Below are 14679 nucleotides of genomic sequence, written 5' to 3' on the forward strand. Positions count from 1 at the left end.
TTTCAAGTGATCTATTATTTATTAAGCAAAGACAAAGTTCTCTGCCTCTTTCTCAATTCTCACAACCGTCCTACACAGTATTTATTATAGGAATAAACTGAAATTAGTTCTCTCTACATCCCATAGCGGGTAAAGTGTGAAGATAAATTTGTACCCAGGTCTGCCTGACTCAAAGCCACCTTTTATTATTGTTTTAATGTGCAAGTGTTTCCAAAATGGACCTCTACTGTTACTATTATATGCAAGTATTTTCAAAATGAGCCTCTGAATGTGGTAAACAGTTGGAGAACTAATGAGAGGAATTAAACTTCTGAATGCAGAGTACATTTAATCATCTCTTCCATCCTACCGAGATACAATCTTTACAGGGTTAGCTAGATACGATTAATATTTGAAATGCACTTAAATTCATGTCTAAAATTATTTTTTAACATTGTTTTCTCTATAAGTTCAAATATTCTTCATATGACGTGGCGTAAAATAAAAAGTCCATCAACAGATGAATGGATAAAAAAGGTGTGTTATATATCTACAACGAACACTACTCAGCCATAAAAAAGAATGAAATTCTGCCATTCTGTAACATGCATGGACTTGGAAGGCATTATGCTAAGTGAAATAAGTCAGACAGAGCAAGACAAATACCACATGATATCACTTACATGTGAAATCTAAAAAATACAACTAGTGAATAAAACAAAAAAGAAGCAGACTCACAGTTTGAGAACAAACTAGTGATTACCAGTGGGGAGAGCAAAGGTGCAATACAGGGGTAAGGGATTTAAAAAAGGGTTATTATGAGATTATATGAAATCACATGTGTGAAACTTGAAAACTGTAAAGCACTAAAGAATTTAAAGAATCATAAAGATTTAAACCATCATTGGGATTGACATATATACACTGATACTGTGTATAAATTAGATAACTAATGAGAACCTACTGTATAGCACAGGGAACTCTACTCAATGCTCTGTGGTGACCTAATGGGAAGGAAATCCAAAAAAGAGAGGATATATGTATTCATATAGCTGATTCACTTTGCTGTACAGTAAAAACTAACACAACATTGTAAAACAACTATACTCCAATAAAAACTAAAAAAAAAAATCTTTCATTCAGTATTAAAAATTAAAAAAATAAAATTTCTTCAAAAAAATGGAAGAACTAATGCTTAACTTCAAGAAAGATTGTACCCCTTAAGTTTTTTAAAATTCATAAATAGAGAAAGCCAATGAAGAGACAAAACTATTTGCATTATATCAAAATAAAACTGTTTTATGAACTTAATTAACAGTGATACAAATACCACTAAAAATATTCACTAAAAAAAGTTTACTGAATGTATTTCAACCCTTATCTCTGTCTAGTGAATTTCATTCTCTTAACTATGACCACCATTTTTCTACTTCTAAAGTCATTCTTATCTGCATGGGCTTCTGAAGCTGTCTGTTACCCCAGACTAAAATACATACATATTTATTTTTAAAATTAATTCAGTTTACTTTTCATTTGATGTATTCCAAACATATATCAATTTATGTTACATGTACAAAAAGAGAGAAAAAGAAAAGTGTATAAAGAAAAATGGAGATATACAGAGTAGGGAAGAAATATGAATGAGAAGCAACCTCATGCAAAAGCAAGTGACTCATTCCTGATTCTTGGCAGAATCCTAGACTGTACCAAATCCTTACTGTACCAAACATCTGAAGTTCCTGCAAATTCTGCCATCTGAAAGTAAGTATCCTTTCAGCGTCAAGTTTTAAAGTGTGCTGCTGGACTTCCCTGGTGGCGCAGTGGTTAAGAATCCGCCTGCCAATGCAGGGGACACAGGTTCCATCTCTTGTCTGGGAAAATCCCACATGTCGCGGAGCAACTAAGTCTGTGTGCCACAACTACTGAGCCTGCGCTCTAGAGCCCATGAGCCACAACTACTGAGCCTGCACGCCACAACTACTAAAGCGCACGCGCTCTAGGGCCCGTGTGCCACAACTGCTGAGCCCGCACGCCTAGAGCCTGTGCTCTGCAACGAGAAGCCACCGCAATGAGAAGCCTGCACACCGCAACAAAGAGTAGCCTCCGCTCGCTGCAACTTGAGAAAGCCCGCTCGCAGCAATGAAGACCCAGCACAGCCAAAAAGAAATTTCTTTTAAAAAAATTAAAAAAAATAAAGTGTGCTGCTTATTTCACAATCCAGTTATATGTAACAACATCATTACCATCATTACTTACACTTCTGTTCTTAAGTCACAGAAACCAGACATTAGCAGCAGCATGACTTGACAACAGATCCCTCCTGTTTCTTAATATAGCCTTTATTCTTTACCTTCTTTTCTGCTTATAACTGGATATACACTCATATTCCTCAAATCAGTTGATCTCCTCTGGATTACTTGCTAAAGAATATCTGACAAAATGTGGACTGGCTGACTTAGGTAGAGCAAGATCTAAAGGTATTTTACCTAGACATCTTCATATAGTTTTAACAAATAATTCCTATCAAGTAGTAACATAAATACAAAAATATTTATTAATCATTTAACAATAACAAACCTTCCACTTTTTCCAAAATAAAGTTTAAGTTCTCAGGAAAAGGGAAAAAAAAGGCAAAAATTGTCTGGGTTATCAACACCTCTGGTTCCTTGTCTTTACCACAATGTCAGCTCATTTTTTATCAATGTAATTATATCAGAATACTCTTCTCCATTAATTTACATTCCCTTGGTTTTAAAAGATCAAAATCTGTGGATAATTCAATCTTCTTAATAGTTTAACAGTCTTGACCAAAACAACTCATTCAGGTTGGACTATCACTTATGTGGCCTACTTATTTTTTACAAAAATTAAGTCCCACATAGGTTTACAGCTTCTTATAATTCCTACCTAAAGTCTTCTCACTTACTGTGGAAAATTCTAGTTTCTCTTCTTTATCTTTACCCCATTTATGAATTTACCTTTGCCTATCACCAATAAAATAAAACAATCTTTGATTTGGATATGTTACATGAAAATTAAACGGAAGTTCTTTGCCTAAGGAGAAAGGGGACAAAGGGAATGTTATCTTTTAGATAAGATTGCAGCCACAAGCCATGGGTCTTGAAATGGTTATCAAGAGACTATATGGATTTGACTCTCTCTACATGCCTGTTTATTTTAACACGCCAAAATCTATTTTAGTAAATACTCCACAGTAAAAATCTATGCATAGAAAATATATGTATATACAAATAAATATTGGTTGTACAAGTCTCACATGGTACACAGCCTTATCACTTTAATCATACCTGCTTTTCTTTTGAAAAAGTCATACAGCAAAACTTCAGTACCTCTCAAAAAATTGTTAGAAATTAATCCATATTATTTCATTATTTTTATCCTGATGTATTCTCTTTCCAGAACAAAAAGCAGCTCTAGATAGGGTATCTAACATATTAAGTATTATAAAAATACTGCTAAGCATAATTGTTAGGTTTCCAATAGATAAACAATAAGTAAAATATTAACACACTGATCGTTTTACGTAGGAGTATATTAACTAAATCATTTTTTAAAGATGTGTTAATTACATTAAACACTCAGAAAAATGACCAGCTTAAAGGTTTTTTTCAATAACTATTCCCAAAGATTTATGGACTTCTTTTTTTAAAATAATTAAAGTATCATTTTATTGTGATCAAATAAATTAAATCAATGCCCATTTATACAAGATAAACTTCATCAGTTTCCTTACTAGCTGAATGACAATTCACATAACCTAACACATATGACAAGATTAGTGTTTATATCATTAACCATGCAATGAAAAAGCCACATTTCAACACAGGCACATATTCACAGATATTTATGTTCCTCTCACTTTTTATTCTTAGTGAAGGCAAAGAGTTTCCCATTTTATTTTGATGGGAATTTCTCCCACTTACCTTTGTCACATCTTCCTGTATCTACTAAGGTAGCATTAGTCTGAGACGGGTGATTCTTGAATTACCAAACTAGCGTATCTTTTAAAAAATCTGCCAAATTGCTCCCTCCCCTTCTCAGCAATTATACACTACTCAGCAACTTCGCTTTCCATCACATGTTTTGAAACATTTATAACCAAGAGCCAAATCTAAGTCATAGGAAGTTAGAACTCAAAAAGCATTTGACTAAAATCCAGGAATCCTGAATCTTGACATCAATCTGCTTTACCCTGTTTGCCCCTCTGTCCACACCTGAGGTCTCTGGGAAGGATATGAATAGAAGGAAAGGCCAGGTAACAACACACTGTTACTACAATGCTTTTGTTACAAATTTCAAAGTGCTCTGTCAACTAAGCTGGTCCACGTGGAAGGCTCACCAAGCTTAAGGCCCAGGATCACCTGAATATCCTTTGCTATCTTTCCTCTTCAAAATCTATGCTCAGATCTCAGCCAATGGTGAAGAAAGGCCAGTCTAGCAATGTATGAAGGAAAACTTAAGCCAGTGGAAGCAGTCAGCTCAAACCTACTTAGCTCTGACAAAACTAAAAATTTGAGAAGAAAAAGGATAGACAAACTAGACCGTAGCACTGAAGAGAAGAGGGCAAGACATTTTAGGCCGGGGTATTGAAAGAATTATGCTACCATTTATGATAATATTATGAGTAGAATTCTTTACTGTAATAGAAATTGAGTAAGCCATCAGTAGTAGGGAACAAAGAAAGAAAAGGCAACTTGGTGGAACCAAATAAGAAAGTCTAAAAAAAGGGCGTATGCTTTAATTTTTTATAGCACAGGCTTTTGAATTCCCATCCCAGGTCTACCACTCTTTAGCTGAGTGATCATAAATGAAACCCTTAATCTTTCCAAATTCCGTTTTTCCACCTGTAAAACAGATATTAACATCAAAGGGCTCTTGTCTGGCACATAGTAAATACCCAACATATGATAGCTCTTAAGAAACATTAATAAGACAAAACCACCACCAGTCTTCTCCATATTTAGATAATATCTCATTTCTTTAAATTTATGAACCACTTGATGGGGATGGGAGGTGGGAAGAAGGAGATGATATTATACAAGCAGGTTGCAAAAAGATTCAATACTAAATATTATGTCTGGGATTTGCTTCAAAATAATCTTGTGGGAATGAATAACAGCCATTCGTTGATGTAGCTGGATGTTCACTATACTATTCTTTCTACTTTTGTGTATGTTTGAAGTTTTCAAAAATGAAAGATTTTTTTAAAAATTCTTTTTCCCTTTAATATGGTTGGACAAAAAGACAAGTTCTAGCATCCCTTCTACTTTTGATAAATCATGCACCTAAAAGATGGAAAGATAGGTAAAACAGAACAGGAGAATATCCTGTGGATAGGTATAGAGGAAAATACCTACAAATGACTTAGAAAATATGCCTACATTGACTGAGAGGAAGGGGAGCATTCAGGTAAAAGCCCATAAATACCAATGCATTGGGACTTCCCTGGTGGTGCAGTGGTTAAGAATCTGCCTGCCAGAAGACCTAAATAGACATTTCTCCAAAGAAGATATACAGACTGCCAACAAACACATGAAAGAAGGCTCAACATCATTAATCATTAGAGAAATGCAAATCAAAACTACAATGAGATATCATCTCACACCAGTCAGAATGGCCATCATCAAAAAATCTAGAAACAGTAAATGCTGGAGAGGGTGTGGAGAAAAGGGAGCACTCTTGCACTGCTGGTGGGAATGTGAATTGGTACAGCCACTATGGAGAACAGTATGGAGGTTCCTTAAAAAACTACAAATAGAACTACCATATGACCCAGCAATCCCACTACTGGGCATATACCCTGAGAAAACCATAATTCAAAAAGGGTCATGTACCAAAATGTTCACTGCAGCTCTATTTACAATAGCCTGGAGATGGAAACAACCTAAGTGTCCATCATTGGATGAATGGATAAAGAAGATGTGGAAACAACCTAAGTGTCCATCATTGGATGAATGGATAAAGATGTGGCACATATATACAATGGAATATTACTCAGCCATAAAAAGAAACGAAATTGAGCTATTTGTAATGAGGTGGATAGACCTAGAGTCTGTCATACAGAGTGAAGTAAGTCAGAAGGAGAAAGACAAATACCGTATGCTAACACACATATATGGAATTTAAGGAAAAAAAAGGTCATGAAGAACCTAGAGGTAAGACAGGAATAAAGACACAGACTTACTAGAGAACGGACTTGAGGATACGGGGAGGGGGAAGGGTGAGCTGTGACAAAGCAAGAGAGAGGCATGGACATATATACACTACCAAACGTAAAACAGATAGCTAGTGGGAAGCAGCCGCATAGCACAGGGAGATCAGCTCAGTGCTTTGTGACCACCTGGAGGGGTGGGATAGGGAGGGTGGGAGGGAGGGAGATGCAAGAGGGAAGAGATATGGGAACATATGTATAACTGATTCACTTTGTTATAAAGCAGAAACTAACACACCATTGTAAAGCAATTATACCCCAATAAAGAAGTTAAAAAAAAAAAAGAAAAGAATCCGCCTGCCAATGCAAGGGACCTGGGTTTGATCCCTGGTCCGGGAAGATCTCACATGCTGCAGAGTAAGTAAGCCCATGCACCACAGCTACTAAGCCTGTGCTCTAAAGCCCACAAGCCACAACTACTGAGCCCGTGTGCCACAACTACTGAAGCCCATGCGTCTAGAGGCCGTGCTCTGCAATAAGCCACTGCAATGAGAAGCCCGTGCACCGCAATGAAGACCCAATGCAGCCAAAAATAAATTAATTAAAAAGAAAAATACCCATGCATTGGGGACAATAAAAAATACGTGAAAAACAAGAGATCAAACTGAACATAAGCATGCCTCAATTTAACAAATTCAACAATTCCTTCCTCTACACACATGGTACACTTATTTTTGAAATTTGTATAAACCAATAATAATTCTACATGTACTAGTGGAGCATGTTTCTTATATTAAATCAGAGATGAATTCTGTTGTAACATAAAATACATTTTTTGTAGTACATTCACATTTGCAGATGTGGGATTTTCTTTTACCAAGCAACACACAACCTGTAGATCCATTTTTTTTTTGGCAGTACGCGGGCCTCACTGTTGTGGCCTCTCCCCTTGCGGAGCACAGGGTCTGGACGCGCAGGCTCAGTGGCCATGGCTCACGGGCCCAGCCGCTCCGCAGCATGTGGGATCTTCCCAGACTGGGGCACGAACCCGTGTCCCCTGCATCGGCAGGCGGACTCTCAACCACTGCACCACCAGGGAAGCCCTGTAGATCCTTTTAAATTAGTTTTTCTTCCCCTTTATATTGGCAGCTTAGGAGAGGGAGAACACGCCTTTACCCTCTGGAAATCTCTAAAAAGTCAACTAATAAGAAAAAAATATACAATAATCAGGTATTAATAATGATGATAATAAAATGACTCAGAGCTTATGAAAAATAAGCTAATCATGAGACCAAATAACAGTCACAGACTATTATTAACAACGAAAATGAAAATGTTCATCCTACAACAGTTTTTCCAATAATAATAATTCTCATGGGAAATAATACTGGTATTCACAGCTTCTAACCCAAAAAGTTAGTCTTGATGTGTACCATCATTAATAGAGGTAGAAAACTACTATGTAATTTCATACAGCAATTGAAGCAAATTAAATTAAAAAGTCTTTCTGGAGAAGTTCAGCTCTGTATTCTACTTTTACCTGAGAAGTTAGGTTAACTATTTCAAACATTAAAATATCATAAAATTATTTCTGTGGATAAGAGGGAAGCATTTATGCTAAAGGAAATCCCCTTATTACTTTAACAAGAGTTATTACTCAATGTTTCCCAACTGACCAATAGTTTTTTAATACCCATTTTTAATTTCCTACATTTCTAAATAAAGACAATAAAATAATGTGAAAGTTTTCTAAAAAAATATAAAATGTGCTGTGCAGATATAAGATGGTAACACCATGAACACTAGACACAGAATAGATTCAGACAAAATGTCTATACAGAGAAAAGATATCCTTCTCCACCCAAACCTTGGTTATATACTATCCAAAACTCAGGTGTAGAAAAGATTCAAATAACATGGTTTACCATATTATTTGAACTTGAAATATGAACCCTCACTAAAAAAAAAAAAAGGCAAAAACTTAGAAGATTTGGATAGTAAAGTATATCTGTGTTATTACAAAACTCCATCAAATAACAATTTTAATAATTCATGGAAAAGGATGTTTAAGGAAGCCTTTCCTGAGTAATTCTGGTTCATTCTGATCACTCCATTACAACATCCATTATTCCCTTCACAGGAATAATGCTGCAGATTATCTTCTGATCTAACTACTCTCAAATTGAGGGTACGATAAGAAAAAAACTTTTGCAAATCATATACTGATGTGGGTCTAGTATCCAGAATATACACTACAACTCAACAATAAAAAGACAACTCAACTTAAAAAATAGGCTAGGGATCTGAAGAGACGTTTCTCCAAAGAAAATATACAAGTGGCCAACAAGCAAATGAAAAGATGCTCAACATCAATGGTCATTAGGGAAATGCAAATCAAAACAACAATGAGATACCAGTTCATACCTACCCACTAGAATGGTTATAACCAAAAAGACAGACAGTAACAAGTGTTGGCAAGGGTGTGGAGAAACTGAAATCCTCCTACACCGCTGGTGGGAATGTAAAATACTACAGCCGCTTTAGAAAACAGTTTGGCAGTTCCTCAACATTAAAAGTTACTATATGACCCAGCAAGTTCACTCTGAAGTACGTACCCAAAAGAAGAAAAGATAAACGTCCACAGGAATAATGCTGCTTAAGTTCACAGCAGCTTCTCCATAATAGGCAAAAAGTGGAAACAACTCAAACGTCTGACACCTGATGAATGGATGTACAAAATATAGTATGTCCATACAATGCAATATTAGTTAGCCAAAAAAAGCAATAAAGTGTTGATATATGCCAGTACATGGATGAATTCTGAAAACATGCTAAGAAGCCAGACACAAAAGGCCACATATTATAATATTACATTTATATGAACTGTCCAGAACAGGCAAATCCACAGAAACAGAGGTAGATTAGGGGTTACCAAGGACTGGGTCATAGGAGAAATGCAAAATGACTTCTAATGAGTATAGGGTTTCTTTTTTGGATATGAAAGTGTTCGAGAATTAGTGATATTTGCACAACCTTGTGAATAAACTAAAAACAACTGAATTGTATGAATTAAAAGGGTGAATTTTCTGGTATATACATGATATCTCAATTAAAAAAAGAAAAAATTCAGGGTATGGACCACTGGACTTGGGATACTTTCTACATACAAGAGACAGTCAATAAAATTAGCAAATATTTCACACTGGGATTATCCCAAAAACAATGTGCAAGTATAACTAACAGTAAAAAGATTTTTTAAAATATTTGCAAATAGAGTAAAGATAATTTGGAGGGTAGTAATGGCAAGTCTTTAACTTGAAACTACAAAAAATAACAGCTTTGTTTACTCACATCTACCCAATATCCAGATTCCATTCAGCAGACAGGTGGACGTAAAGGAAATACGAATCAAGAGAGAAGTTCAGAGGCACATCAAAACAAATCAAGCCCCTCTGCTGAGCTTTCAGAGCCAGTTTGCAAGGCAGGAAAAAATACCAATCTCATTATTTTATATATACCTTTATTGTGGCAGAAAATATTCTTTTCTGTTTCCAAATACCAAATCCAACCTCTAAAGGATGAAAATTTCTCAAAACTAAGGGGACTCAATGAATGAATATGCCACTGATTTTAGGCAACTTCGAAAATGAGTTTTGTGCAATGGAATAAGGTACAACCTCCAAATGAGCTTACTTAGAAGAGACACTGCTGTGGATAACAATATTGTCTCTGCCAAGGTGATTTAAAAAAACAACCAACATCATTATTGTAGAATTTTACAATGGAATCCTTAAATAAAGGAAACATTCTTCTCCTGAGCTAAGGAGACAGGTGTGTTGCAAACCCCAAGTGCCTAACAAAGAGACTCCACTTTTTAACCTGCATTAGAAAATCCAACAATCTATCTCTGCAAACTTATCACCTATACATTTCCTACACCAATCTTGGACTGCAGTTTAAACAGACAACTCACTCTTGTCCTTTTGTACTTTTGCTTATTTGTTTCACGTGACAGGAATGCCTTCTCCATTTTCATCAGAATGAAGCAAAAATCCACCACCTTCTTCATGAAGCCTTTCTTTATCATCTCAAGTGATTTATTTCACTTCCAAACACCCCCCAGCACTTGCTTTCACTATCGTATGGCACATTTTGCCTTCTACTGAATACACTATATTTTTTCTAAGGACTAATAAAAGTTCTTGAATGTTAAGGCAGCTTCCCCAATATCTTTGTTTGCCCACAGTGACTAATACAAGACAGATGCTTAATAAATATTTAAATAAAGTAATTATGTACTTACCTAACTGCCTTTCGATCCTAAAAACAGCACTAGTATAAGCAGCTAAGTGATTAGGCAAGTACTCAGAAGTGGCAAGTCCCCACAGACATTGAATACCTAATTCTCACTCTGGAAGGAATTCCAGGCCATCCTGTGTAACCCCATAAGGCTAAAAAAAATGGCATTATTCAGATGCTTCCTAGAACTGCTCCAGCTATAAGCATATTTGAGGGAATTAGGGCAATTTGAAATAACTCTCTGTTAAGTCAGAGACTCATCCTGCTATCCTTTTTCCACCAAGTTAGAGCTAAGCTGAAATAATCACAACTTCCCCTATGTTGTGAAGGGCTTTTCGAGAATATAGCAAAGATGAGGAGCAGCCAAGCAATAGGTTACATCATATTAGGCAACAGAGAGAACCTCCATCTTCCCAGAATGGAATATCATTCTAGTCCCAGAGGACTCAATAATCACCTGGTTACCAAATATCCATCTTGATCATAATCACTGCCTGAACCTGCTAACTCCAATTCGACTAAAACCTAATAATGGAAACACAAACACCTTCACTTCCACCTCTACAGTCCTGACCCTCAACCCCCTCCAAAAAATAAAGTAGAATGGAGTATTAGATTTTGGAAATGAGTGAGAATTCACTTTCAATCCAAAGACTGCTATAAATTAAGTATTACTTCGGAACCAAATGACCCTAAAGTATTAAGATAATCAGTAAAGAGAATCAAATAGAAGGTTAACTGTTCAGAACCAATCCATTAAAATAAAAGAGGAATTATTACATTTGCTAGTGACAAACAGAGTTGCCTTTTGGATTATACATAAATAAGAACCATTGCCACCGCTCTATGTATAGAAAGTTAACACTATATTTGACTTACTTAGAACTCTTTTCCTAAAGAACAAAATTACATACAATAGAAGAGAAAATATGAGACGCAACTGATTTTAGTTGGGAGACTATCAACTATATATTACTGCTCAGACTAAAATACTGATCTGCACTCTGGACTCTAAATAATCTCCTGAACTTTACTACCTCGAAAGTGGATATTTGGAGTTAACAGAATGCTTTTAAAGAAAACTGATTACTAGATTAAAATTCTCCCTCAAAAAAAGAATCTAAAATTTGATATTCAATTCAGATACTTACAGAAGGATTTTATTAGTTAAAAAAAAAAAACCCAAAATCAAAAAACAAAAAAGTCTTGTCAAGCAGCAGTAACTCGCCACTAACACTAAGCAATGACTGATAAAAACGGGGCCTGAGGCAAAAGGCAAGGATTCAAAGCAAAAAGAATCAGAATAAGATAAACAACCATCTAAACTAAAGCAACAGTAATTTAAGAAATCTATAGGGTTATAGTTTTCAATTTCAAAATCTTTTAAAAACTAAAAAGCCCTACTGAAAAAAAAGACCAATCATTAAAAAAGTGAAACAAATACAAGAACTAAAAATTCTTCGAAATAATTTCAGGATTTTGTATTAACTTACAATTCTGAAAACTCATTAATTTCATGATTCTCAAAACCTCTACATGCCTTATAAGGTCTCATATGATAGTTACAAATAACACATAATTCAATAAGTGCTAAAGCTGATGTAACATTTTAGCAAACCTAAGATAGGTTTCAAAGAATAAAACAAGCAGAGACAGAGCAGAGTAAATGATAACTAATAACCAAAAGGCTGATTCCTGGACGGCATGATAACTAATAACCAAAACGCTGATTCCTGGACGGCAGAGCTGGGCTGGGATTGGCAGGAGGGAAATTTTCAAATATATCCACAAGACAAATTACACCAAAAAACGCATTCATACTTTTATTATTTACACAAGTATATGTTTTAAAATATACTTTTAACCTGTGGACAACCAAAGTGATATCAGATACTGTAAAGCATTGTTGCCTATATTAATTTTGATAGTACGGTCTAAACCCTTAACAAAATTCACATACATTTTCATAATGAAACACCGCAGAAATAGAAAGGTTTATATTCTCTAACTAAAGGTTACCTTATTTTTCACTTGTTTAAAGTTTCAGTTCTGTTTTTTAATCTATTATAGAAAATATCCCTTGTGGGACATTGTAAAGGGCATACCCTCCTGTCAAGCCAGAAAGCTCAAACACAAAGACACTGAGCTACCAAGTGCTGTAATTCTTCCAAACTGAGCTTCTCCACACCCCCTCTACCCTTCCCCCCAACAGATATGTCTATTAAATCAGTGTCTGTTCTCCCCCTCGCACAACAAAGAGAACTTCTCACCGCATGAAATTGCCGCTGAATGGACACCAGAAAGCAGGATTTGCATAATTCCTTCCAACGAAACCCTGTCGGGAAGGAGGGGATGAGGGGCCCAAGCGAACGGAAAGAATCTCCTAGATTCTGTTGGGAAGACCAAGATCATTCCCCACAGGGGGGATGGGGGGCGGTTTGGAATTCTGGGCCTCCCCGAGGACTGGGCGTGGGGGACGGAGGACGACAAGAGACATATCCCCACACATCAGCAGCACCGAAGCAAAGATGGGGAAATAACAATGCTGGAGCACAGGAGAGTCAGACACAGGACGGACTGGGGCTAGGGGGCGGCGGGCGGAGCGGAGACACCACACGGGCCACTTACTTTTTGGAGGGGGGTTAAATATATGAGTTAAGCCCTTATGGTCCCGCCGGCCGCCGCACAGAGGGAAACGGGACCTTGGGAGAGAAAAACAGACAAAACACACAGTGTGAGAGGCGCAGCTCGGCCGCCCAGCCCCTCCCGGGGCGACCCCGTCCACACTCCCTCCTGCCCGCACGGAAAAAGCCACCCGAGGCGGCCTGAGGTCCGGGAGGCGGGCGGCGGACGAGGCTCTCGGCGAGGCGGCGGCTCCGGAAAATCCCCCAGGAGAGGACAAGAACGACCCCTGCTCCGGCTTCCCGGTCGGACCCGGTCCCACCCCCCTTCCTCCCGCCGCACACACACCGAACACAAATACACACACACCGACCCGAGCGTCGAGGATTAACTCCCCGGCCGCTGCCGCCGCCGCCGCCCGCAGAGGAAGTGCAGCCGCTGCCCCCCGCGGCCATGACACCCCACTTGGCTCGGTCAGGCGGACCCGGGGCCTGTGACAGCTCCGGCTCCCTCCGCCCCCATCTCCACCTCACGCCTCGCACACGCCCGAGCGCCGGGCGCCCGCCCGCCGCCCGTGCACGCAGGAGCGCGCGCCGCCGCGGCACGTGGGGGAGGGGCGGCGTGCGACGCGGAAGGCGCCCGCCAGAGAGGAGCCAGGGGGTCGAGCCGCGGCCACGCACGTCCCCCAGCTCTCGCGTTGGGCTCTGCGGCACCGGCGGCGACGCCGCCGCCGGTCCAGTGGCAGCGGCGCACGGCAAGCCTCCACAATAAGCCAGCTGCGGCGCCGGGCCTGGAGGGAGGGAGGAAAGATGGGAGGGAAGGAAGGAGGAGAAGAGGGGCACGCGCTCCCGCCCGAGAGCCCGCCCCGGCGAGGGCGCGCGGAGGGGAGGGGCCGGCGCGCGCGCTCAGGCCCGAGCACGGGGAGCCCGCCCGGAGGTCGCGCGCGCCCGCACTCCGGGGGGTGGGGGAGGGGGACGCTCAAACCTAAGAGGGCGGGCGGGCCGGAGCAGCAATTGCTCTCTCCCGGCTCCCTCCCTCGTTCCGGGCGGCCGGCGGCGGGGTGGCCCGAGAGCCGGAGGCAGCCGGGGGAGGGTCTCACCTACACAGTGAATGAGCTTGTGGCGCCAGGAGTCCAGTTCTTGCCGAAAGCCGCGTCTCTCAACGGAGCATTGCTGCCGCCTACACACCCTCGCCATCTTCTGCCGCCCGCCCGGCCCTGCCTCCGCCGCGGCCCCGCGCACGCCCAGCCGCGTCGCCCGGGGCCGCGCACGCACCCGCGGCCTGGGCGTCGCGCCTCCCGCCGGGGGCGGCGCGGGGGCAGGGCCGGCCTCACCTCGCGTTGGCCCCGGCGTGGCCCGGGGGGCGGCTTGGGCGCGCGCCCGTCCCGCACCCAGCGGTGCGCGATCTCCCGGCTTGCGGTCTCCGCGGCCGCTGCCGCTTCTGGCCTTCCAGAAGGCGCCTTCCAGCGGCCGGAGCTGGGCCCCGCCGGTCCCGTGCTGACAGCCCCTAAGGCCACGGCTGTCCCTTCCTTTCCCTTCCCGGGGCTTTTTGTTTCTTAAACCAGCCCCATTTATCACTTCCAACCTGCCTATCGCCTGACACCAACT

The 14679-nt window shown here is 40.2% G+C and overlaps 1 protein-coding gene across 1 annotated transcript in view; it reads right to left on the minus strand.

Moving 5' to 3' along the window:
- LCOR (ligand dependent nuclear receptor corepressor) overlaps positions 1 to 14296 on the minus strand; it is a 125953-nt gene extending 111657 nt beyond the window's left edge. The window contains exons 1-2 of the mRNA XM_060286259.1: positions 14176 to 14296; positions 13079 to 13152 (exon numbers count right to left, since the gene is read on the minus strand). The gene's annotated coding sequence lies outside the window, so the exon portion shown is untranslated. The remainder of the gene's footprint in view (positions 1 to 13078; positions 13153 to 14175) is intronic.
- Positions 14297 to 14679: the final 383 nt, after the last annotated feature.

This window comes from Globicephala melas, chromosome 16 (assembly GCF_963455315.2).
Source record: "Globicephala melas chromosome 16, mGloMel1.2, whole genome shotgun sequence".
Classification (NCBI taxonomy): domain Eukaryota; kingdom Metazoa; phylum Chordata; class Mammalia; order Artiodactyla; family Delphinidae; genus Globicephala; species Globicephala melas.